This window comes from Cetorhinus maximus, chromosome 5, assembly GCF_964194155.1.
Source record: "Cetorhinus maximus chromosome 5, sCetMax3.hap1.1, whole genome shotgun sequence".
NCBI lineage: Eukaryota > Metazoa > Chordata > Chondrichthyes > Lamniformes > Cetorhinidae > Cetorhinus > Cetorhinus maximus.
In genome coordinates, this window is record NC_135883.1 from 142,586,137 (window position 1) to 142,613,209 (window position 27,073).

At 41.2% G+C, this 27,073-nt stretch overlaps 1 protein-coding gene and 1 long non-coding RNA gene across 2 annotated transcripts in view; both read right to left on the reverse strand.

The window, feature by feature from the left end:
• slc22a16 (solute carrier family 22 member 16) overlaps positions 1 to 27,073 on the reverse strand; it is a 143,961-nt gene that overhangs the window by 59,008 nt on the left and 57,880 nt on the right. The gene's annotated exons all lie outside the window — the stretch shown is intronic.
• Positions 4,547 to 27,073, reverse strand: part of LOC144680976 (uncharacterized) — a 54,115-nt gene continuing 31,588 nt past the window's right edge. The window contains exon 3 of the long non-coding RNA XR_013576654.1: positions 4,547 to 4,761. This is a non-coding gene — a long non-coding RNA (uncharacterized LOC144680976). The remainder of the gene's footprint in view (positions 4,762 to 27,073) is intronic.

Sequence of the window (27,073 nt, forward strand, 5' to 3'; positions counted from 1 at the left end):
TAGGCTTTTCCTACATAAGCTTCCTCTCACTGTGTCTTTTGAATATTGTAACCTTTTGAAGTGTCATCTCCGCTTTCTGGGAAATAATGTTATACTAGTGGAACAAACCTGGGGTTTCCTTTCTGTTTGCTAGCTCCTGAATAACGACCTGTGATGAGGGGCTGCTTGCCCTGATCACACCAAAAATATTATTGAGCAACCTAGGTAAGGAGCCAAGGAGCAGACACAACCAAGATTAAAAGAATAGGAGAAAAGATGAGGTAAATCAAGAATTAATAATTATAAAAAAGTAATAAGAAGGAAATATACTGTACAATGATGAAACTTAACAGGCACATCATTGTAAATGAAATACATTAAATGCTGGTTGAGTATGCATATTTCATACTTGCATTAATCTTCTTCATTTCTTTTTCTAAAAGGTTTAAAAATGGTGCAAGAATTTCTAGGTAGGGACGAATGGGAGGAAAATTGAGATAATATGTACTGCAAGTTAAAGATAAGAAAATATTTTAATTTGTTGGTAACTTTTTGTTTGCCCCATCTCTTTTGTTTTATTCTAGTAGTTATGGAGTTTTATTCTTTCTTGCATCTGGCCTATTTGAAGAACATTGTTAAAAACTAGTCTATTTAATCATTTTCCATCATTTTCTCTAATTTTCACATTTAATAATCTGGCACGATATTTCAGGTAATAAACAATTTGATTCTAGAACTTACAAAACGACGTTCCCTGTTTTGAGCAACAGTGACAAAAACCTCTGCCATTTTGAACTACACTGTGTTCTGCTGATTAGACAGTTATACCACTGTTGTGGGCCTATTTTCTGATAAGCACTTCTCACTGCATTTTCCACCAGTGGAAATTTAAGTAATCCAATTAGAAAGTTACTGCAATAATCCATTTTAATTAACTTAACTAACTATAAATGGCTTGATTGACTTCTAAGAGTTATACCCTGGCAATAGCAGCATTGGAACACTGCAGAAAATGGTAGAGAAGCGATGAGAAAGCCACATTTCACAAAGGCAGAAGTAGAAATGTCTACAAATGAGGCCATGCCAAGAAGAGTCTCCATATTTGCCACATCTATACACTCAGAGACATGCAGGCAAGCGTGGGAAGAAACAGTGGTGGTTGAATGCTATTGCTAGGAATAAACAATCTGATGTTTCTAATATAGGTAATGATGTTACAATAGAAAAGAATAAAACAGAGAAAGGGAAGACTATTTGTGCAATTCAGGGAGAACCTAGCATCTACAGGGAGCTCAAGAAGGGAAGTTTGATATCTCCTCCCTGGAAACTCAGGGCTTGTGATACTGGTAGCTGACTCACTGATTCTGATTAACACTGATAAAATAATTACTATTACATTGAAACTGTATGCTGAAACAGTTTCTTAAAATAGAACAGTAAAAAAAAATGGAACAACATTTACGGTGTGAGCAAATTCTATTTATAGATGTACCAGGATCATCGTGACTTGCCTGCATCAGTTCTGCCACAGAACTCAAAGAACAACCACAACTACGAACCCTATAGTATTCAATACTAGCAGCAGCACAGGGAGGCTGTATCATTACAATAGCCATGTTATCACCAGCTACACAACATAAGCACCTATGGCTCATTGTGGATATTGAACTGCACCAGGAGGAAGGATTTGTAAAGCACACTATTGGTTCATGTGATGACATATAGATACCATACAGTATGAGTCTCTGCATAGTGCAATTATCTACTGGACAAAACTGCTTGGCAGCTTAAGATGTTAGAAGTAGGCAAAACAGACCTACAAACATGCAGTGGAGCAAACCATGCAGGAACTGCACACTGACATGCATAATGCACTGATCTTTTGCTTGACTGGGGTTTAATTTCTTATGGAGCAAAATATAAATGACCTTGTTGACAGTTTGCAATCTGAGCTCACTGAGTGTTTTAACAGCCTTAGTGAGGGATTGCAGACTACACTGATGCATGCTTTTGTAACATCAGAGCTACAATGCAAATTGCTCTGATTGTGGCTGTTGGCGATACCAGGGAAACGCTCCAACAAAATCTGTGCAAGAGATAACAAGATATTGGGCAATATTTGCATTCTGCTGTCCTGATGGGATCTTTCAGAAATTAGGGATGTTAATCGCATTGATCTTTAACCATTGTCAAGTCAGCTAGATGGTTACCTTCCAAAATCTGTAGAGCACATTTTAACATTTAAGGTGAGGATCCTCTGGTTATTGTCTGTGGCTGAGGCTACATTGAATGACCTCTGTGTAGAAGTTCAGTAGAAGCCTTAAGGCTGTTCTCTGAAACTATAGGCACTAAACAACTAATAGTATCAGAACTATTACTCAGTGGCACTCTAGCCTCCACCGCTCCAATATATGATTCTTACCAAACTGACCTAGATAACAGTCCTTTCTCTACTGGTAGTGCTACCAATAGGGACATACAAAGATCACAGACACAAATTCATACGCAAATTAAAAAGCAGTTCTAAGACATTCAAAGTGTCACATTAGAATCTGCAAACACAATGGGCCCGATTTTCACTCTGTACAAGTGAATGGCTTTTGAGCGAGTTAAAATCGGGCCCAGTATTATTTAAAACACTTAAATGATTACTAGTTTATGATTCTTTTTAGTCAAGAAACTGGATTTTTTTATTCTCTGATATAACTGTATCTTTTGAAACTTAAATCATTGGTAACTTTTAAGTTTATTAATGTGAAAATAAGGTAGGTCTGTTGTAGTTTCAAGCATAACATTTTTTTCTTCAGAATTATATTAGTTTATGGCATTCAGGTAATTTATCATGTCTTATGGGTGACTTGACTGTGACCATGGAAAAGGGAGAGATTGCTTTAAGCGAACAATGAACTATTAAAGTTTGAACTAGTCTCTCACCATGGTGTCTCCCTGTCTCAGGATGTTCGAGGTCCTCTTCGTCCACTGCCAGAATACAGCCATTCTTCTTGTATGTCGAGATATATGCCCTTCTAGATTACAATGTTAAGCAAAATCCACATGGCATACTTTGTGTGGTGAATAATGTACAGTACTTCCAGGATGATGCAAAACCAAACCAAAAACAAGATCAAAATTTATTTCTGTAATAGCTTCTTTACATTTGCATACCTAATTATATCTTTACTCAGCCCTACTTTCAGGCAATTCAAAGGTGTTGGAAGTTGTGTACAAAGATTATAACTTTGGTCCCTCCAAAAACCATTCAAATGAACTAGGTACAAAAGACTATGTAAGCATGTGTAATGTGTCGATACTGGATATTTCACGAACTGAACAATTATGTGAAAAAACAGCACTTGCAGTTGACATATGCCACTGGATTGGCTGACTGCACCAATATCTGCATGTGGCTACAATCAACTAAGTACTCCGAAATCCAACAACAGTATTAAACCTTTGCTGTGTGGCCAACTGTTCCAATGCCAGCTTACCATATCACAAAAGGCTGCAGTTGACAGTGCAGTGTCACTGTAGTTTCCTCTACCTAGCTGCAGACAGGTTGTATCTTTACATTATCACTGCCTGAGCACTCACTGCGGGTACTGAAGGGCACCAGAAAGAAGGACATATAAAGCATCCTATTGGTTTACAGGAGACAACATATAGATGCCGTACAGCAGGAGTTACTGTTTAAAGCAATTGCCTACTGGACAAAAACTTCCATTATTATATAAATGTGTAGAGTATCACCATTCAGCAATAGACTGAGCAACTGGAGTTACTGAAAAAGGAATCAAGATCTTGTTTCAGCATCTAATTGATGTTGCTCAATGTTGTCCTGGCTAAGCCTCAACCTTCAAACACACTGCTTCTCCAAGAAGCAGAAATATGTTATGCTCTGATGATGTAATCTTTGAACTGGATAAAATATTTCAGGATTAACCTTTCTTCTTTCCCACCTTAGTCTCAGGCCTTCCATATCCAGTTCCAGTAAAGCAACTAAAATTCTTAGCTGTCATGAGAGTTGTATGGCTGATTGGGATTCTCGCATATCTAGGTTAATTTGTGTTTAAATATGCAGAAAATGGAAACCTTTGTTATTAAATTGAAATGCATGATCAATAATTGGTTCAACTGCTTTTAATTTAGCAGTAATCATTAAATTACATCTCAAACCTTTGTCAGAAAATATGTTGGTAATACCATCAAAATTGTTCTTACTGCCAAAATTAGCACTTTCCTATGGCAGTAACATTCCTGCACATCAACTTTTAAGTATTCCCTCCATGCAGCTATGATGGCAATTCATTTTCTGCCTCTTTGTGTGGTGTCATTTTGTTTGAAGAGACCTCAAATTCAAGACTCTGAGTAAATCTAAAGCCTAATGAATGAGACGAAAGGGTGTTCCTAAGTGTACAACTATCTCCTTTTATAACATTTAGAAAATACGTGGGACATTCAAGTAAAATGGTTTTCCTCTTTAAATCCTTTCCACAGATTAGGGAGGAATTTGATTTGGACAGATTTGATTTTTGTAGAATACTGTAAATAAACTCAACCAATATCAAAATACAGTATAAATCCAGTCACAACAACTGAGCTTGACCTCTTTATTAAAAATTGCAGTACAGCAAAACTAATTTCCATATGCATATTCTACTGTGAGGCAATGTATTTGAAAATAAGGAGCTTCTTAAATCCACCAGGCAGAAGGTCTTGGGACCACCCAATAGATAATTTAGTCTCCTGGTCCTTAGTCCTGAAGAAGGTAAACAAACTTTCCACCTGTAATCAGATGAAAGAGAACCATTTCAAAACTCTTCATAGAAACCATTCTCCTCCTCTGCTTTCTGGCTGAATAAAATCTTGAGTATAATGGGAATTGCATGCGTGCAAAGTTGAAATGAGGCTAACCATGTTCTAGTCTCAGCTAAACTATTTCCAGCTGTAAGTGGATCATCCATTGATTGCTGTAAATCAACTGATGGAACTGTAGTCTGAGTTTGACTCATATAAGGCTATACTAAAAGTCATTCACTTTTTTTTAGAAATGTGCTTTTCTAGCTGTCAAAAACATTCAGTGAAGTGGTCTCAATCTGAAACATGTCTGGATGAAGCTCTCAATAGACTTCACAACTCATGAAAAACTAATTTTTTCTAACCAATGTGATAATTTTTCATCTGTCTGCTCAAATATTTTTGAGGAAAGCGCACAATGTTGTGCCACACCACATTTCCTTCCAGTCAGCTACAGAACTGCATTGACAAAAGCCTAGGAACAGGTTACATGAACACTCTCTTATTGAATTTATTCAAGTTTGAGTTAAATAAAATTTTGATAGACAAGGCAGTCAAGGGTAATGGGGAGGCAGATGGCAAAGTGGAGTTGAGATCACAACCAGGTCATCCATGATCTTATTAAATGGCAGAGAAAGTTCAATGGGCCGAATGGCCTACTCCTGCTCCAAAGTCCTGTATTCCTATGTTCCTCCCAATTAAGATATGGCATGTGCCATTAGAGGCCAAAAGAAGATTTTTTTTAAAAAGTGATGAACAAGCTATCTGCATGAATCACTCAGTTCAAAATAAGCCTTAGGGTATTTAATACTAAAAGACTGCATGGCACCATCATGAAGAGCAAGGAAATTCTCCTTGGTGTCCTGGCCAATATTTATCCCAGTCAATATCATTAAGCCGGATAATTTGATCACTATCATATTGCTGTTTGTGGGAGCGTGCTGTGCACAGTTTAGCTGCTAGATTTCCTACATTACAATAGTGACTATACTAAGTAGTGCCTCATTGGCTGTAAAACACTTTGAAATGTCCTGAGGTCATGAAAGATGCAATATAAGTGCAATTCGTTCATTTTTTAATTTGCATGGCTGTTAAGTATATACAATATACTAGATGTAGTTAACTACACAAAGTTCTGTGCTAACATTAATGCTAAAAACTGAATTACTACATCCTTTGGTGTTCCACAAGTTGGTACTAAATGTGAGTTCCAGTTCGGTTTACTAATTTATAGATAGTTAAGTACTCAAAATCAACTGAGTTTATTGGATTATCTTGATAATTATTTATTTTGTTTAAAATAACATACAAATTGCTAACTGCTGTTTTTCATTTTCTACCAAGGGCAAGTTCTATCTGGACCGTTTTCAAGTTTTTAAATTTTCTAATCTGATTCTGATTACAGAACAAGAAAAAGGTTGGAAAAGCTATTTGTACATATGTTTTGCAAGTCAGTCTCTAGTTAATATCTTGAGTTTTGTATTTGCTACATTTTAGCTGTTCTGAAGACTGCGAAATTGGCCCTGATCACAAAATAGTGAAATTCTTAAATGAAAATCTATTTATTTCCTAACATTAAAGAGATGTTCTACGATCTATTGCCTCTTGAAAGAATCTTTAACATATTGGCTGCCAATTTACCATCCAGCAATGCCTCTTCCTATTTTAATACATTTTTATGCCAGGGATTGACTGAGACATAATCAATAGAATTTTCAACTTGGTGCTTCTGATTGTATTTAGCTAATCAAAATGCTGTTTTGCTCCTATCAATTCATAGTGCAAGTGAGGGGAAGAAACAACTTGCAGTTAAATGGCATCTTTAATGTAAGCAAACATCCCAAGGGGCATTTTAGGAGCATAATGCTTAAAATTGATATCAAAGAAATCTTAGGAGAGATAATCCATAACTTGGTTAAAGCAGTAGGGTTTAAAGAACATCTTAAAGGACTAGAGAGGCTTGGGGAGAGAAGGGCAGAAGTCTACAGAGGCAGCTGAAGGGATGGCATCCAGTGGTGGAGAATAGAGGGTGGATAAGAAACCAAAGTTGGAATAACACAGAGTTGAAAGTTGATGGGCTGCAGGAGGTTGTAGAGAGAAGGAAGGGACAAGACCATGGAATCTGAACAAAACAAGAAAAGTCATTTAAAGTTTGTTTCCAGAAGAAAAGTTCAAAGCATAAAATTACAAAGAAATATTGATAGATTAAGTGAATGGGTAAAACCATGGTAAATAGATTTCTATAAAGGCAAATATGAGGCAATCCACTATGGACCTATAAAGGATATAACAGGGTACTTTCTAAACATCAAAATCTAGAAACAGTGAAGATCCAAAGAGACCTGTTATCCAGGTACACAGATAATTAAAATGTCTTGAACAGGTACAGAAAATAATCAAAAAGTCTAACAGAATGCTGGCCTTTATATCTGGAGGAATAGAATATAAGGGAGCACATGTAGAGTGCTATGAGCGGTCTGGGCACCACACCGTAGGAAGGAAATGTTGGATTTGGGAGGGAGTGCAATATAGGGTGGAATTTTACAGCCTCATCATGGGCGGGGCCATAAAATGCGGCGAACTGTTCAAAAGTCCATTGACTTCGGCGGACCATAAAATTCTGCTCATAGAGTTACAGAATGGTACCATGACTCCAAGGGTTAAATTCCAGGGACAGATTACATAAACTAGGGTTGCATTCCCTGGAATTTTGCAGGTTAAAGGGTGATTTAATCATACTTTTCAAGACAATAAGGGGAACAGATAGATGATAGATTGAGAGAAATTATTTCCGCTAGTTGAGAATCTAGGGGGTGTATCTTCTGGTTGGCAAGCTGGGGCAGGGCCCGCTTGCCAACATGTAAAATGATGCAGGGTGACATCGGGCGTGTGTCCCGACGTCATGGCACGTCATTCAGACTTTCAGTTCGGCAGGCGAGCACCCAAGTCGGCTGCGTGCCGCCAACCTGTCAACAGCCTATTAAGGCCATTAACGAAGTAATTGAAGTCATTAATAGACCTGCCCGTCCAAACTTAAGGTTGGTGGGTAGGCCAGGAGCCCTGGTGGGCTTCTGAAAAAGCATGAAACCTCATTCACAGGTGGGATGAGGTTTCATGAGGATTTAAAAATCTCACAATAATTTTAAAATAAAAGTAATGGACATGTCCCAATTGTGACAGTGTCATGCATGACAGAGTGCACTTCCGGCAGAGGGAATCACACCACCCCCCCCCCGGCACAGGGAGCACATAGCGCTTCCTGGCGCACGTCACGCTGGGTGGGCCTTAATTGGTCCACCCATGTAAAATGGCGGCGCGCCACCAACCGGGGGGGCTGATCGGAAGCCCACCGCCCACGCCTGCTCCCACACTTCCCCCCCAGATAGGGGGGAAAGTGTATCCCTGGAGTGGGGAATAGTTAAAAAATTAAAGCCAGGCCTTTCAGGACCAAAATTAGTAAATGCTTCTACATGCAATAGGTGGTAGAAATTTGAAACTCTCTTCTGCAAATGGCAACTGATACTAGATCAATTCTTAATTTTAAAACTGAGGTCGATGGGTTTTTGTTAGCCTGAGGGATCAAGGGATTTGGGACAAAATCGGGTATGTGGAGTTCAGTCGCAGAATAACGGAATAGCCTTAATGGCTTATTCCAGTTATGTAAATAGACTAGTGAATCTCTCAAGGCAATGCTCAAAAATCTGTACCATTAGACTCTTACCTATGTGCTACTAGGTAGCAGATGGGCCAACCTTTGACCGAGTGTGATGCAGAATTAATTAGATTAGAATTAATTTTACGTTGTTTTATCAAAATGTAAGTTAAAATAATAAAAACTTAGTAAAAGCAAGGAAGAATGTTTAAGGAAATAGGGTAGACAGAACAAGCTGAAGAAAAGTATTTGTTTTAATTGTATTTTTATATAATTAATAACTTTATTACTGTCAGATTTGTGTTTGTTGCAAAATGACAAACAAACTTTACATGGGGAAGAATTTTCAGGTCGGCGAGTGGGGGCGGGGCCCGCTCGCCGACGCATAAAATGACGCGCGGTGACATCAGGCATGTGCCCCGACATCACCACGCATCATTTAGATTGTCAGTTCAGTGGGCACGCAGCCGACTCAGCTGCGCACCCACCGAACTGTCAAAGATCTATTAAAGCCATTAAGAAAGTAATTAAACTTCTTAAGAATGCTGCCCGTCCAACCTTAAGGTTGGCGGGCAGGCGAAGAGCCCAGGCGGCCGTCACATTTTTCATGAAACCTCATCCATGGGCGGGATGAGATTTCATGAAGGGTTTATTAATTAAATAAAATTTTTTGAAAAAATTAATGGACATGTCCCAGCTCATGTGACAGTTTCAAATGAGGGGACAAGTCCTTAAATTTTTTTTTACCTTTCTTCAATGTTTCATAACTGAAAGTAATCTCCTTGAGCCACCTCTGTGCCTCAGAGAGATTTTTGCGCTCTTTCGCACGCATGCATGAAAGAGCACAGGCCCCAACTCACAGAATTTCTCCCCCCCACCCCGTGATATCAAGAAACCACTGAAGGCACTGGATACTGCAAAGTCTATGGGCCCTGACAATATTCTGGAAATAGCATTGAAGACTTGTGCTCCAGAACTTGGCACGCCCCTAGACAAGCTGTTTCAGTACAGTTACAACATTGGTATCTACCCAGCAATGTGAAAAATTGCCCAGGTATGTCCTGTACACAAAAAAAAGGACAAATCCAACCCAGCCAATTATCACCCCATCGGTCTACTCTCGATCATCAGTAAGTGATGGAAGGGATAATCAACAGTACTATCAAGGGGCATTTGTTTAGCAATAACTTGCTCACTGACGCTCAGTTTGGGCTCCTCCAGGATCACTCAGCTACTGACCTCATTACAGCCTTGGTTCAAACATGGACAAAATGCTTAATTCCAGAGGCGAGGTGGGAGTGATTGCCCTTGACATCAAGGCAGCACTTAACTGAGCTTGGCATCAAGGAGCCCTAGCAAAACTGGAGTCAATGGTAATTAGGGGGAAAAGTCTCTGCTGGTTGGGGTCATACTTAGCACAAAGGAAGATGGTTGTGATTGTTGGAGGTCAATCATCTCAGTTCCAGAACATCACTGCAGGAGTCCCTCAGGGAAGTGTCCTAAGCCCAACCATCTTCAGCTACTATATCAATGACCTTCCTTCCACCATAAGGTCAGAAGTGGGGATGTTCGCTGATGATTGCACAATGTTCAGCACCATTTGTGACCCCTTAAAAACTGAAGCAGTCCATGTCCAAATGCAGCAAGACCTGGACAGATAAGTGGCAAGTAATATTTGCGCCACACAAGTACCAGGCAACGACTATCTCCTAACATTCAATGACATTACCATCACTGAATCCCTCAACATCAACATTCTGGGGGTTACCACTGACCCGAAACTGAACTGGACTAGCCAAATAAATATTGTGGCTACAAGAGCAGGTCAGAGGCTAGGAATCCTGCGGCAAGTAATTCAATTTGTGACTCCCCAAAGCCTGTCCATCATCTACAAGGCACAAGTCTGGAGTGTGATGGAATATTCTCCATTGTCTGGATGAGTGCAGCTCCAACAACACTCAAGAAGCATGACACCATCCAGAACAAAGCAGCCTGCTTGATTGGCACCCCATCCACAAACATTCACTTCCTCCACCACCGATGAACAATGGCAGTGTGTACCATCTTCAAGATGCACTGCAGAAACTCACCAAGGCCCCTGAGGCAGCACCTTCCAAATCCACGACCGCTACCATCTAGAAAGACAAGGGCAGCAAATACATGGGAACACCACTACCTGGAAGTCCCCCTCCAAGACACTCACCATCCAAACTTGGAAATATATTGCCGTTCCTTCACTATTGCAAGGTCAAAATGCTGGAACTCCCCCCCTAACAGCATTGTGGGTGTACCTACACCACATGGACTGCAGTGGTTCAAAAAGGCAGCTCACCGTCACATTCTCAAGGGCTATTAGGATTGGCAATAAATGTTGGCCTAGCCTGTGATACCGACATCCCACAAATGAAAGTTAACAAAATTTTCCTTTGGTAGGGGTCATTGTAAATGAATATTTACTGCTGTCAAGAAGCCTGCTAGTAGTAAGCTGCAAAATCCAAGCCATGCTATAGTGGGACTGGCATTGCAACAACAGAAAAGGCAGCCAAGTGTTTAAAGCATCAGAAAAATCCTGAAAAATCAAGGAAACTGAAGCATTTTAGGTCTGCACAGGTAAGTGGGCAGGCATTAAGGCTGACAGAAATATGAGAATGGTGCTTATCTTTCTCCTTCTTAGGACAGTCTCCTAGGGCAAAAATTTTAGGTCAGTGAGTAGGCGTGATCGGTGGGCCCAGGAGCAGCAGGGGAACAGACCGCCAAATGCGATCGGCCCCGATCGTGATTTCACACTGCTGGCCAATTAACGGCCAGGCAGCGTGAAACGCGCACTGAGAAGCTCAGCGTAGTCAGGGTGGGGGCAGGGAGAGGGCGAGCACTGATATTAACGCGGGCAGAAAGCTGCCTCAGGGAGCTGCAGACCCATAAATCCTCAAATAAAGTTTTGAAAAGCAGAAAAAATAATGTCCCAATCAGGCACCTGAAAATACATATGATAAAAATGCTTTCCACCAATTTTTATTTTTATTTTATTTCATCACGGAAACCTCATCCCGCCCTTGGGTGAGGTTTCATGAAAAGTGTAAAGGCCGCCAACCATAAGGTTGGACGGGCAACGTAAAATTAAAGACAATTGCCCCATTAATGACCTTAATTGTCAGTGGGTGCACTTCCGACTTTTGCGTGCTCTCGCTGACCAAAATATCACGTGAGATGACGTCGGACGCTTGCCTGACATCATCTCGCACGATTTCACACTGGATCAGGCCGGACGCCCGCCCGATCAGCGTAAAATTCTGCCCCTAGAGTCAAATTGAGAGTCCCAAATTAGGTACAGTAGGGGTAAAATAGTCGGTAATAAATCAAACTAGGAAATCAGGACAAACTTCTCCACTCAGAATGGTGAAGATGTGGAACTTGCTGCCACATGGAGTGGCTGAGGTGAATAATATAGATGTATTTATGGGGAAGCTAGATAAATACATAAGGGAGAATGGAATAGAAAATTATGTTGATAAGGTGAGATGAAGTACAGTGGAAGGAATATTGTTTGGAGTATAAACACTGGCATAAGTATGTTGGGCTAAATGGCTTTTTCCTATGCTGAAACATTGTATGATGAGAGAGAGCAGTCCAATCTCTGACCTCAGGATCACCTCTGCAGTTCCCGGGGGGTGGGGGGGTGGTCTACTGCCACCTTTTATATGGCAGTCCTCGGAAGTAGTAGTAACTGGACCAGACACAACATATTTGACACAGGCATCAATGCCCTACTCCCCACTGGCACTGCACAGGCCATTTGGTCCACCTAAAACAGCTATCCAATTAGTCCTAAATCCCTGTCCTCTCCCCACAGCCTTACATATATTAAAATTGATGCTGCTTCCAGAACACTTTTAGTCAGTGTATTCTATATTTGAAACAACTTGCAATGTTAAAAAAAATTCCCATTTCTCCTCAGGTTCTTTTGCCAGTTAGCTTAAATCTGTCGCTTGGTAGTAAGAACTTGAATATTACTGAAGAGACATATGTTGCCGAAGTTTTTCATCTTGTACTGATCAGTACAAATGCAAGAATGCCAAATTTCAAACACCAACATGGTATAAATTGTTGTGATCATTTAAAATTTGGCAGTTTTGCATTTGTCCTGATCAGTGCAAGACGAAAAGCTTCAGCAATATGTCTGTTTTTTAAGCAATATCTTAAATTTGTGTCCCCTAGTTACCCAGCTTTTTGTTACTGTAAAGTTTCTCCTTATGAACTCCCATGTAGTCCTCTATTAAATCTCCCCTGCACGTTTTGTGCACCAACAATAACTCATACTTACATAGCACCTTTAACACAATAAAACACCTTAAAGCACTTCACAGGAGCATTATAAAACAAAATATGACACTGAGCCACATATGGAGATATAAGGTCAGATAACCAAAAGCTTGATCAAAGGGATTTAAGGAGTGTCTTAAAAGATGAAAGTGAGGTAGGGAAGCAGGGAGGTGTAGGTAGGGTATTTAACTGTGAAGAATGACTCCAGCTACCCTAGTCTCTCTACTAACTGAATTCCTGAATCTCTGGTTCCATTTTAGTAAATAATCTCTACAACCAAAGTTCTTGGCATCCTTCCTAAAATGTGTGCCCAGAATTAGGCACAATACTCCAGGTGAGACCTAACCAGTGATGTATACAGCATAATTCCATTGCTTTTGCACTCTTATGCTTGTTCCTAGTCAACTATCCCATATGCTTTTTCAAGGCAACATGGTGCTAGAGGCCATTTGGTCCATCGAGTCCATGCCTGCTCTCCAAACAATCAATCAGTATCATTCCTTCACTTTATCTCGATAGCCCTAAAAACGTATTTCCCTCTAATGCCTATCCAATTCTTTTTTTGAAAGCATTAATAGTTTTTGCTTTCACCACCCTCAAAAGTTGCGAGTTCCAGGTCATTACCACTTGGTGTGTAAAGCAGCGAGAAACAGACTTCTGAACTTGCACTGCCATCTTCAAAGATTTGTGCACATGCACCTCAGCTCTCTATTCCTTCATCCCCTCATACCAGTTAGTTTATGTTGTAACTTGTCATTCTTCCTACCAAAATGTATCACTTCACATTTCTGTTAAATGTCATCTGCCACGTGTTTGTCCATTTCACCAGTTTGACTATGAAGGCTGTGTCCGCAGCAATCTCCATAGGGGAAAGAAATTGACAGCAAGACAATGGTAAGCCTTACACCCGATTTTACCTCAATCTCTGTCTCTTTCCAGTCCCTCAGGAAGGATCATAGAGCAAAAGCTAACCTTATGTCTCTAGATATAAAGCAATGGATTCTGTTAGCCTTATTCGTGGTCTTATGAACTTTTGTTGGCATCTTTTAAAACCTTTGTATCTGCACATAAGGTCCTTTTTCACCTTTCCTCCATTGAACTTCCTAAATTCAAACTATTTCTAATCTCTATTCTTCATTGCATTGTATTTCATATTTTCCATTTTTCTGGTGATCCTGCTGGCCCATTGATTTTGTCTTTCATAATCCTGGTGACATTTTGCCATAATTTCCAATTTGTTCACACCAGCTAATTTTGATATTGCTCCATCAAATAAGGGCAAATCATTTATGTAAATAGTAAATCATAACAGCGTAACATTAATCCTTGGAATTTGGTTTGTAATTAGTTTCACATTTATAAGCAGGTATTAATAGATTAAATTAATGAGAAAAATTGTGGCAATGGATTTCAATGTAGACAAATGTAGAGTCATCCACTTTGGACTCAAGAAGGATAGAACAGGGTATTTTCTAACTGATGCAAAATCAAAAATAGTGGTGATCCAAAAAGACTTGCAGGTCCAGCAATATAGCTTATTAAAATGTCACAAACAGGTACAGAAAATAATCAAAAAGGCTAATGGAATGTTGATCTTTCTAGGAAGGAACATAAAAAGATTTACAGCCCCAAAGAAGGCCATTCAGCCCATTGTGTCCACACTGGCTGAAAAAGAGTTAAAAAGTCTAATCCCATCTTCCAGCTCCTGGTCCATACTGGACCTCAAATGCATACCCAAGTATTTTTTTAAATGCAGTGAAAGCTTCTGTTGCTACCATCCTTCCAGGCAATGAGTTTCAGACCCCCATCGAGAGGAACAGAATAGGAATAGTACAACTCAAGTTTCAGCTATACAGAACCCTGGTCAGACCCATACCTGAAGTCCTGAACCTGAAGTGCAAAATGAAAGCTGTATTCTAAGGGTCAAATTATGAGGAGACTACACAAAGTAGGGAATTTAGAAGGTTAAGGGGTGTTTGAGCAAAGTTTTCAAGATATTAAGGGAAACAGAAAAGATAGAAAGAGATAATATAGATAAAACCTACTTTTGCTGGTTAGGGAGTCTAGGACTAAGGGCACAATCTAAAGAAGCCAGGTCTTTCAAGAGTTAAATAAGGAAATATTTCTACGTGCAAAGTGTGGTAGAAATTTGGAACTCTCTTCTGTAAATGGCAACTGATACTAGATCAATTGTTAATGTTAAATGTGAGATTAATAAATTTTTGTTCACCAAAAGTATCAAGGGATATGGGGTAAAGACTCCAGGGCAACCATCTTTAGATGCTTTATCAATGGCTTTCCCTCCATTATAAGGTAAGAAGAGGAGATATTCGCTGGTGATTGCACAGTATTCAGTACCATTCGTGACTCCTCAGATACTTGAGCACGTGTATGTCCAAATGCAACAAGAGCTGGACAACATCCAGGCTTGGGCTGGTAAGTAACATTCACATCACACAAATTCCAAGCAATGATATTCAATGGCATTACCATTGACAAATCCCCACTATCAACATCCTGGAGGTTACCATCGACCAGAAACTTAACTTGACCAACCATATGGATACTGTGGTCACAAGAACAAGTCAGAGGCTGGGAATTCTGTGGTGAATAACTCGCTTCCTGTCTCTCCAAAGCCTGTCCACCATCTGCAAGCCAGGAGTGTGGTGGAATAGTCTACACTTTCCCGGACGAGTGCAGCTCCAACAACACTCAAGAAGCATATCATCCAGGACAGAGCAGCTTGCTTGATTGGCACCCCATCCATCACCTTAAGCATTCACTCCCCACACCACCGATGCACAGCTGCAGCAGCATGTACCATAAAAAAGATGCACTGCAGCAACTCGTCAAGCTTCCTTCAACAGCACCTTTCAAACCTGTGACCTCTACCACCTAGAAGGATAAGGGCAGCAGATGTTTGGGAACACCACTTCCTGCAAGTTCCCCTCCAAGCCACACACCATCCTGATTTGGAATTATATTGCCGTTCCTTCAATGTTGCTGGGTCAAAATCTTGGAACTCCCTTCCTAACAGCGTTGTAGTTGTGTCTACACCACGTGGACTGCAGCGGTTCAAGAAAACAGCTCACCACTATCTTTTCAAGGGCAATAAGGGATGGGCAACAAATGGTGGCCTAGTTAGCGATACCCATATCCTGTGAAGGGGCAAAAAAAAGACAGGTATATGCGTATATGCAGTTAGGTTGCAGATCGGCCATGATATCATTGAATGGTGGATCAGGCTTTAGGGGTTTAATGGTCTATTCCTGTCCTTATATTCCTAAATTTATTTTAAAAAGATTCTGAGTACAGTAATTTATGTTAGAGTCATAGATGTCATTTATCTTGTGTAAACATCATATATCAATAGGGGTCATCAGTTAATGTTATGCTAATATAAAATCAATTTTTTTCAGATGTTTCTCGGATTCCATTTTAGTGTCAAAAACTGGAAGAAAGTAAGAAGAAAACGGATACCAAAAAACGAAGTTTTATTCGGAAAATCAATTTTATTTGGAACAAGACTAGAAGTCAATAAGACAAGCAAGAGGTTTTTTTCTGAAGAGCAGTTAAGCTAAATGACTGGCTACAATAATTTGCACAGCCCAGCAGATGTACAAGTAAGGCACGCATTAAGCCCATTACGCTGTCACAAACATCAAGTTCAAGGTACAGAATTCAGAATAAAATGTTACAGATTTCACTTATTATTAAACATGTTAAGATTTTTAAAATTCATTCACAGAATGTGGGTGTCATTGTTAAGGCCAAAACTCATTGTCCAACCCAAACTTCCCTCCAGAGGTGGTGGTGAATACAACTGAATGGCTTGCCAGGAATTTCAGGGGCAGATAAGTCAACCACATTGCTGTGAGCCTGTAGTCACATTCAGCCTGGGGTCACATACAGGCCAGGCCAGGTAAGGACAACAGACTTCCTATATTAGCAAACCAGATGGGTGTTATGACAATCTGGTTGTTTCATAGTCACTGATACTAGCTTTTTTTTTTACAGATTTATTAAATTAATTGAATTTCCCAGCTGTCGTGGTGACATTTGGGCACATGTCTCCAAATAATTAGCTGAGGCCTCTGGATTACTAGACCAGTAACATAACTATTGTGATATTGTACCCCTAACTTTTAGAACATTTAATTAATAAAGGTAAAGAGGGAAAGAGAATCTGCTACGGCAAGTGAAGCTCACAAGAGAGCAAACACTAGGTTAAAAGAAATGCCCCATTTCTAACAAAAGAATCCACGAGTTGAAAAGTCTGGAAATTGAAGGTAGCAATCAATTTAAAAAAATCAACTTTAATGATCTTTACATATCAACAGAGAATCACTACTAGCAACTAAAAACAGAATTGTGAAGTAATTTTTCGGTGATAATCTAATCTCAGATGGTAGTAATAGCATCTAGACTCCTCAATTCAATTTCTTTTAACCATTCACAGACATGTATTAATTTCTATAAAGCAATGGTTATTATCATCTACATCTAAGCAAAATTTCCCTTGCACCACTTGCCTTTGTTTCATATGACTAAGGATTTTCAATTTTACATATATTTCACCTCATCATGACATAATCAATACATCTGCATAAAACATGGCAGAAGAAATACAAAGTAGGATCAGCTGCATCACAAGATGTATGGAGTAATAATCAAGTGATTCCAATATCATTCCCTTATTGTTTTCAATATCACCTGAGCCTTTCACAGAATTATAGAATGGTTGCAGCATCAGAGGCAATTTGGCCCATCGACTCCATGTAGACTCTCTGCAAGATCAACACAGCTAGTCCCACTCTCTCACCTTTCAAGTTTTCTCTTTTCAGATAATTATCCAACAGCCTTTTGAAAGCCTTGATCGAATTCTCTTTCACCCTATCCTCAGGCAGTGCATTCAAGATTCTATCCACTAAGCGTTAAAAAAGTTTTCCTCACATAACCTTAAACTAGAGTATTAGAATCATTTATAGCACAGAGGTGGCCATTTAGCCCATCAAGTCTATGCCAGCTCTCGCAGAGCAATCCAGTCAATCCCGCTCCCTGCTCGATCTTCGAAGCCCCGCAAATTTATTTCCTTCAAGTGCCCATCCAATTTCCTTTTGAAAGGAAATTTGACTGTTTCCATTTACATCACTCTTGTGGATGGCAAGTTTCAGGTCATTACCATGCGTGCGCAAAAAATTTCTTCCTCCTTTGGTTCTCAACCCTTTCGCCAATGTGCTACTAAACTGTACTAAACTTGCAAACCGTACTTTCTCGTCTAATCCACTGTCAGTGCATAACTGTACTAGACATTACACAGGATGAACAAGGACTAGTTTGCACCATGTAGGAAAAATATGGTAGAGAAAGAAAGGCTGATATAGGCAGAAAGGTATGACTCAGGCTTCTTTTTTTGTGGAACTCCTCAATTTACAATTGTTACAAATAACATTAGACAAGGCTGTTCTTGGCCCTATACAAATAACATTTTTGTTCTATGTAAATTTTGTTGTTTAGAGACTAAAATACAAAACATACACTGTGTGCTTATATGTATCCTTTGCAAAGTTACATTATCTTCAAAGCATACAAGTGAACAGAGTATTGGTGCTGTACTGATTGAGTAGTCACATTCTGTTTACTTTGTTCACCACATCAAGTGAAAATTCTGTCCTGAACAGTATTTGAAAGACTGCTTCCTGGAATATTTGAAAAACTGAAAATAGTGTATTTTTTATTCCAAAGCATGACTGGCTGGGATTTTCTGAACCCGCTTCCACTGGGATCTCCGGTCCCGCTGAAATTCAATGGACTTTTGGCTGGCCCACCGCAACCCCCGTGGTGGGTTCTGCCACATCAGGGCCGGAAAATCCTGGCCATTATTTCTATTCCTGTGTACAAGTGGTTTACTTTTTGTTTTTAGCTACATACTCATCTGCAAATAATCATTGGTGACTGACAAGCTAGTTGTGATTTTCTTTCCAGTTATCTAGTTATCTTCTCTCCACACCTTTTTTGAAGATGCTGATTCCAGGTGATAGTTACTCTCTGGTAAATCATCCAAGTGCCCATCATTCACTACTGCTAACATTCTATCCAACTATACAATTGAGCCCAACGTTCTTCACATGGCATCCATTCTTGCAATTCCAGTAGTGGTTCCTTTGCAATCAGGACGGGGAGCCCTGGGTGACCTTTCCATCCCTAACTCAGGGATCCTTTAAGCTTCACTGATCTGGCTCAGATCAGCTTACTCAACAAAGAGAGCTGTTTGAATCTGGGATTTGTGTTGTTTGGCTCACATACACACGGGGAGAATTTTCGCCTCGTCGGGCAGGCTAGGCGTGGAGCCTATCGCCGTCCGCAATTGGCTGCGTGCCGCCATTTTACGTGGGCGGGCCAATTAAGGCCTGCCCAGTGTGACGCACGCCTGAAAGCACTCAGCGCTCTCCTTGCGGGTGGGGGGAAGAGGGAGAGTCGGGGCCTGCACTATGCACGCGAAGAAACTCAGAAATCCGTGCCTCAGGGAGATTAATTTCATTATGGAAAATTGGAAAAAAGGAAAAATAAAATCACTCAGACATGTCTCCTCATGTGACATTGTCACATGAGCTGGGACATGTTTATGAATTTTCATAACACATTTTAGTTAATAAACACTTCATGAAACCTCATCCCGCCTGTGGATGAGGTTCCATGAAAAATGCGAAGGCCGCCTGGGCTCTTTGCCTGCCTGCCAATCTTAAGGTTGGACGGGCAACCCTGTCAAGTACTTCAATTAGATCATTAATGGCCTTAACAGGCCGGGGGGGCGTGCAGCCGACTCCAGTGCACGCCTGCCGAACTGAAGATTGGAATGATGCACAGTGATGTCAGGACACATGCGTCAGCGTGCGGGTGCCGCCCCCGCACACCGAACGGATGATTCTGGCCATACTTTATTTCAGGTAGGCAACCTGCTTCCAAAGTGTTTATTCTAAACCAGCCCATTGGAGTGCATCATGAAAGCCACCTAATACTCTCCTTTAGGTTCTCACTCCAACTTTGTGCAGCACCACAGCTGGTTTAGATTTTAGCCTGCATTCTATCATTCTGTTCCAATACATAGTAGTGCACCAATGCACTGTACTTTCCGATTATTTTAAAATTAGTGTCAGCTTCAAGAAAAAACTTGTTCAGTATAACTTACAACAGCACATGAATACCAGTTTGTCCACAGCAGCTAAAACCTAGAGAGCTTAGTGATATTAGCAGATGGACACTAAATGCATTCATATCAAGTTGCTTTGTCTGCTCAAGTTATCACATTTAAAACAAATATATGCCGATGCCCACATTAAAATTGATAGTCATTTACAGCACAAAAGGAGGCCATTTGGCCCATCAAGTCTATGCCAGTTGTCCACGGAACAATCCAGTCAATCCCACTCCCCACTCGATCTCCATATCCCTGAATGTTTATTTCCTTGAAGTGCCCATCCAACTTCCTTTTGAAAACATTGATTGTTTCCACTTCCACCACCCTCATAGGCAGCGAGTTCCAGGCTATTACCACTCCCTGCATTAAAAACTTCCTCATCTTCCCCCTCACCTCTTGCCCAAGACCTTAAATCTGTGTCCCCTAGCCCTTGTATCATCAGCTAATGGGAATGTATTCCTCATCTACCTTATCTAAGCCTATCATAATCTTGTTCACCTCAATCAAATCTCCCCTAAATCTCCTTTCCTCCAAGCAGAACTGCAGCTTTTCCATCCCTACCTCGTAACTAAAATCCCCCATCCCGGGAAGCATTATGGTAAATCTCCTCTGCATCCTCTCCAGGCCCCTCACATCCCTGTTCAAGTGTGGAGACCAGAACTGGACACAATACTCTAGCTAAGGACTAACCAGAGCTTTATAAAGGTTCTGCATTACTAAGATCCTGTATGCTTTGCTAACCACTCTCTCAATATGTCCTTCCGCCTTCAAAGGTTGATGCACATGTACCCTCAGGTCCCTCTGTTCCGACACACTCTTCAGAACTAAGAACTAGTTGCCTCTCTCTATCCCTACCATAAAGAAGACTGGTTAACAAAATTGAGGCTCATGGAATAGGAAGGTTGGTGGCTAGCTGGATAAAAAAATTGACTTAAGGACAGAAGACAGTGAGTCATGGTAAATGGTCATCCCTATCCTTTCTGCCACAATGCAGCACCTCACACTTTCTCTATTAAATTCCATCTGGCACTTGTCTGCCCATTCTGTGAGCCTACCTATGTCCTGTTGCAGGCGATTTGTATCATCAACAGTGTTTGGCACTCCAAGTTTAGTATCATATATAAATTTTGAAATTTTACTCTGTCTTCCAAGATCCAAGTCATTTACATAAAGCAAAAACAGCAGTGGTCTTAGCACTGATCCTTGGGAGACACCACTGTCTAATAACCATTTACCATGGCTTTCTGTCTTCTGTCCTTAAGTCAATTTTTTTTATCCAATTGGACACTGACCTTCCTATTCATGAGCCTCAATTTTGTTAGCCTTCTTTATAGTACCTTTCTTAAAAAAGCTCTCTTAAAATCCATATGGACAACATCTTCCAAATTCTTTTCATTAACCTTCCCTGTTACTTCATCAAAATATTCAATTAGATTGGTTAAGCACAATCTCATACAAATATATTAAATGTCTACATTTATTCAAAGGTAGCTTCCAATCTGCAGCATCTGTTTCCATCCAATTTTCCCAGATAGCCAACATGCCACTCCAATGTTATTAAACATATGAACATACATACGAACAAGGAGCAGGAGTAGACCATTCAGCCCCTCGAGCCTACTTCGCCATTTAATAAGATCGTAAGAACAGAAGAAATAGGAACAGGAGTAAGCCATTCGGCCCCTCAAACCTGCCCCGCCATTCTATAAGATGATGGCTGATCTGCCCCAGGCCTCAACTCCTCTTTTGTGCCAGCTCCTCATAGCCCTCAACTCCCCAATGTTTTTAAAATCTATCTACCTCCTCTTTAGATACTTTCAGTGATCTAGCCTCCACAACTTTGAAGTAGAGAATTCCAGGCATTCACTACCCTCTGAGAGAAGAAATTCCTTCGCATCTCAGCTTTAAATGAGTATCCCCTTATTCTGAAGGTATATCCCCTAGTTCGAGACTTCCCCCACTAGTGGAAACATCTTCTCAACATCTACCCTGTCAAGCCCCCTTGGAATCTTGCACGTTTCAATAAGATCACCCCTCATTCTTATAAACTCTAATGAATAAAGGCCTAGCCTGTTTAGCCGTTCTTGATAAGTTAACCCCTTCATCCCAGGAATCAGCCTAGTGAATATCTTTTGAATTGCTTCCAATGCCAGTATATCCTTTCTTAAATACGGGGACAAAAACTGTACACAGTACTCCAGGTGCGGCCTCACCAACACCCTGTACAGTTGTAACAAAACTTCCCTATCTTTAAACTCCAACACTGTAGCAATACAGGCCAAAATTCCATTTGCCTTCTTAATTACTTGCTGCACCTGCATGCTAACTTTTTGTGTTTCATGCACAAGAACACCCAGGTCCCTGTGCTGCGGGTTTTTGAAGTCTCTCTCCATTTAAATAAGTCTGCCTTTTGATTTTTCCTACCAAAGTGCATGACCTCACACTTTCCTACATTAAACTCCATCTGCCAAATTTTTGCCCACTCACTCAACCTGTCTATATCCCCTGCAGGTTCCGTGGGCAGGATCTTCCAGTTGGCGGGGGGGGGGGGGCACGGTCCGCTCGCCTACGTGTAAAATGACGTGGGATGACGTCAGGTGGAACTCTCGACGTCACCCCGCATCATTTCTATTTTCAGGTCGGCGGGGGCGCAGCTGAGTTAGCTGCCCTCCCGCTGACCTGTCAACGGCCTATTGAGGCCATTGAGAAACAAATTAAAATCATTAATGGACCTGCCCGTCCAACTTTAAGGTTGGCGGGCAGGCTGGGAGCCCTGGCGGGCTTCAGAAAAAGCATGAACCCTCATCCACAGAGGGGATGAGGCTTCATGAGGGCATTTAAATTTTTAATAAAGGTTTCAGTTAAAGTTACGGGCATGGTCTGCACTGGAGTGCTGCTCTGGGCTGTAGAGTGCTTAAGTTGGAGTTTGGTGACTGAGGGAGGAGGTGAGGAGGGAACGAGGTGATCCTTTGAGTACTGTGAGTACGGTCAGGTATGTATTTACTACTTTTATCACTTATAGTTTTTAAGGTCTTATTTTGTGGTTCATCGTTTGTAAGGGCTATATTCTGTAACAACGAGGAGCAGGGAAGAAGGGCCCTAGAATAATTCATATTATTTGATATTAAGTATATTCCAAATGGTTTAATTTAATTTAAAGGGATAAGCCATGGCAGGAGAGCTCAAAGACGTGGTGTGCTCCTCCTGCTCTATGTGGGAAGCCGGGAACATTTCTAGTGCCCAGGGCCAGCATGTGTGCAGGAAGTGTCTCCAGCTGCAGCTCCTGGAAGCCCAGGTTTTGAAGCTGGAGCAGCGGCTGGGGACACTGTGGAGCATCCGCAAGGTGTAGAGTATCGTGGATAGCATGTATATAGAGTGGTCACACCGCAGGCTAAGAGTTCACAGGCAGGAAGGGAATGGGTGACCACCAGGCAAAGCAAGAGGACTAGGCAGGCAGTGCAGGAATCTCCTGTGGCTATTCCCCTGCAAAACAGATATACCGCTTTGGATACTGTTGGGGGGAATGGCCTCTCAGGGGAAAGCAGCAACAGCCAAATTCGTTGCACCATGGTTGGCTCTGCTGCACAGGAGAGGAGTAAAAAGTGTGGGAATGCAATAGTTATAGGGGATTCAATTGTAAGGGGAATAGATAGGCGTTTCTGTGTCTGCAAATGAGACTCCAGGATGGTATGTTGCCTCCCTGGTGCTAGGGTCAAGAATGTCTCAGAGCGGCTACAGGGCAATCTGAAGGGGGAGGGTGAACAGCCAGTGGTCGTGGTACACATTGGTACAAACGACATAGGTAAAAAAAGGGATGAGGTCCTAAAACCAGAATTTAGGGAGTTAGGAAGTAAGTTGAAAAGTAGGACCTCAAAGGTAGTGATCTCAGGATTACTACCATTGCCACGTGCTAGTCGGAGCAGAAATAGCAGGATACATTGGATGAATACATGGCTGAAGAGATGGTGTGAGTTGGAGGGTTTCAGATTCCTGGGACATTGGGACCGGTTCTGGGGGAGGTGGGACCAGTACAAACTGGAAGGGTTACAACTGGGCAGGACCAGGACTGATGTCCTAGGGGGAATATTTGCTAGAGTGGTTGGGGAGGGTTTAAACTAAAACGGCAGGGGGATGGGATCCTATGCAAGGAGTCAGAGGAAGGGGAATCAAGGACAAGGACAAAAAACAGAAAGGGGAATAAGAAAAGTGATAGGCAGAGAAATCAAGGGCAAGAATCAAACAGGGCCTCAGAGAAAATTAGTGGGAATGGGACAAGTAATGTTAAAAGGACAAGCCTTAAGGCTTTGTGCCTTAACGTGAGGAGCATTTGCAATAATGAATTAATTAATGATGAATTAACCGCGCAAATAGACATAAACAAGTATGATATAGTCGGGATTACGGAGACATGGCTGCAGGGTGACCAGGGATGGGAACTGAATATCCAGGGGTATTCAGTATTTAGGAAGCACAGACAAAAAGGAAAAGGTGGTGGAGTTGCATTGCTGGTTAAAGAGGAAATTAACGCAATAATGAGGAAAGATATTAGCTCCGACGATGTGGAATCTGTGTGGGTAGAGCTGAGAAACACCAAGGGGCAAAAAACCTTAGTGGGGGTTGTATATAGACCCCCCAAGCTGAAGTGGTGATGTTGGGAATGGCATTAAACAGGAAATTAGAGATGCATGCAATAAAGGAACATCTGTAATTATGGGTGACTTTAATCTGCATATAGATGGGCTATTCAAATTAGTAACAATACTGTAGGGGAGGAATTCCTGGAGCGTATATGAGATGGTTTTCTGGACCAATACATTGAGGAACCAACTAGAGAACAGGCCATCCTAGACTGGGCATTGTGTAATGAGAAAGGAATAATTGCCAATCTAGTTGTGCGAGGCCCCTTGGGGTTGAGCAACCATAATATGATAGAATTCTTCATCAAGATGGAGAGTGACATAGTTGATTCTGAGACTAGGGTCCTGAGTCTTAATAAAGGAAACTACGATGGTATGAGATGCGAGTTGGCTATAATGGATTGGGAAACATTACTTAAAGGGATGACAGTGGATAGGCAATGGCAAACATTCAAAGAGCGTATGGGTGAGCTGCAACAATTGTTTATTCCTGCCTGGCGCAAAAGTAAAATAGGAACGGTAGCCAAACCATGGCTTACAAGGGAAATTAGAGATAGTATTAGATCCAAGGAAGAAGCGTACTAATTGGCCAGAAAAAACAACAGGCCTGAGGATTGGGAGCACTTTAGAATTCAACAAAGGTGGACCAAGGGACTGATTAAGAAGGGGAAAATAGAGTACGAGAGTAAGCTTGCAGGGAACATATAAACTGACAGTAAAAGTTTCTATAGGTATGTGAAGAGAAAAAGATTGGTGAAGACAAATGTAGGTCCCTTACAGTCAGAAACAGGGGAATTTGTAATGGGGAGCAAAGGAACGGCTGACCAACTAAATACGTACTTTGGTTCTGTCTTCACAAAGGAGGACACAAATAACATACCAGAAATGTTGGGGAACACAGGGTTTAGTGAGAGGGAGGAACTGAAAGAAATCAGTATCAGTAGAGAAATGGTGTTGGAGAAATTGATGGGACTGAAGGCCGATAAATCCCCAGGGCCTGATAATCTACATCCCAGAGTGCTTAAGGAAGTGGTCCCAGAAATAGTGGATGCATTGGTAGTTATCTTCCAAGATTCTATAGACTCTGGAACAATTCCTACAGATTGGTAGGTAGCTAATGTAAATAAATGAAAGGTCTGAAGGGGGTGTCAGTTATTCGGGAATTTGGTCCCGTTCGTTTAAGGCCGGTTTGACTCTGGATCTCGCTTTCCCCCCAAAAAATAATACATTTTAAACCCGAGTCCGCAAAACAAAATTGTCAGTCTTGTTATTGTTAATAAAATATAAGATAAATATAAATATAAATATAAAATAAAATTTAAAAAGGGAGGTAGAGAGACAACAGGGAATTATAGACCAGTCAGCCTGACGTCGGTAGCGGGGAAAAGAGTCCATTATAAAAGATTTAATAGCTGAGCACTTGGAAAATAGTGGCAGAATCGGACAGAGTCAGCATGGATTTACGAAAGGGAAGTCATGCTTGACAAATCTACTGGAATTTTTCGAGAATGTAACTAGTAGAGTTGATGAGGGGGAGCCAGTGGATGTGGTTTATTTGGACTTTCAGAAGGCTTTCGACAAAGTCCCACATAAGAGGTTAATGTGTAAAATTAAAGCGCATGGGATTGGGGGTAGTGTATTGAGATGGATAGAAAACTGGTTGGCAGATAGGAAACAAAGAGTAGGAATAAACGGGTCTTTTTCCAAATGGCAGGCAGTGACTAGTGGAGTACCGCAGGGATCGGTGCTGGGCTATTCACAATAGCTATCCCAGCTATTCACAATATATTTTATTGATTTAGATGAGGGAACTAAATGTAATATCTCCAACTTTGCAGATGACACAAAGCTGGGTGGGAGGGTGAGCTGTGTGGAGGATGCAGAGATGCTTCAGTGTGATTTGGACAAGCTGAGTGAGTGGGCAAATGCATGGCATATGCAGTATAATGTGGATAAATGTGAGGTTATGCACTTAGGTAGCAAAAACAGGAAGGCAGATTATTATCTGAATGGCTATAAATTGAGAGAGGGGAATGTGCAACGAGACCTGGGTGTCCTCGTACACCAGTCGCTGAAGGTATGCATGCAGGTGCAGCAGGCGGTAGAGAAGGCAGATGGCACGTTGGCCTTCATAGCGAGAGGATTTGAATACAAGAGCAGGGATGTCTTGCTGCAATTATACAGGGCCTTGGTGAGACCACACCCGGAATATTGTGTACAGTTTTGGTCTCCTTATCTGAGGAGGATGTTCTTGCTATAGAGGGAGTGCAGCGAAGGTTTATCAGACTGATTCCTGGGATGGCGGAATTGACATATGAGGAGAGATTGAGTTGGTTAGGATCATATTCGCTGGAGTTCAGAAGAATGAGGGGGGGATCTCATAGAAACCTGTAAAATTCTAACAGGACTAGACAGGGTAGATGCAGGAAGGATATTCCTAATGGTGGGGGAGTTGAGAACCAAGGGCCACAGTCTGAGGATATGAGGTAGACC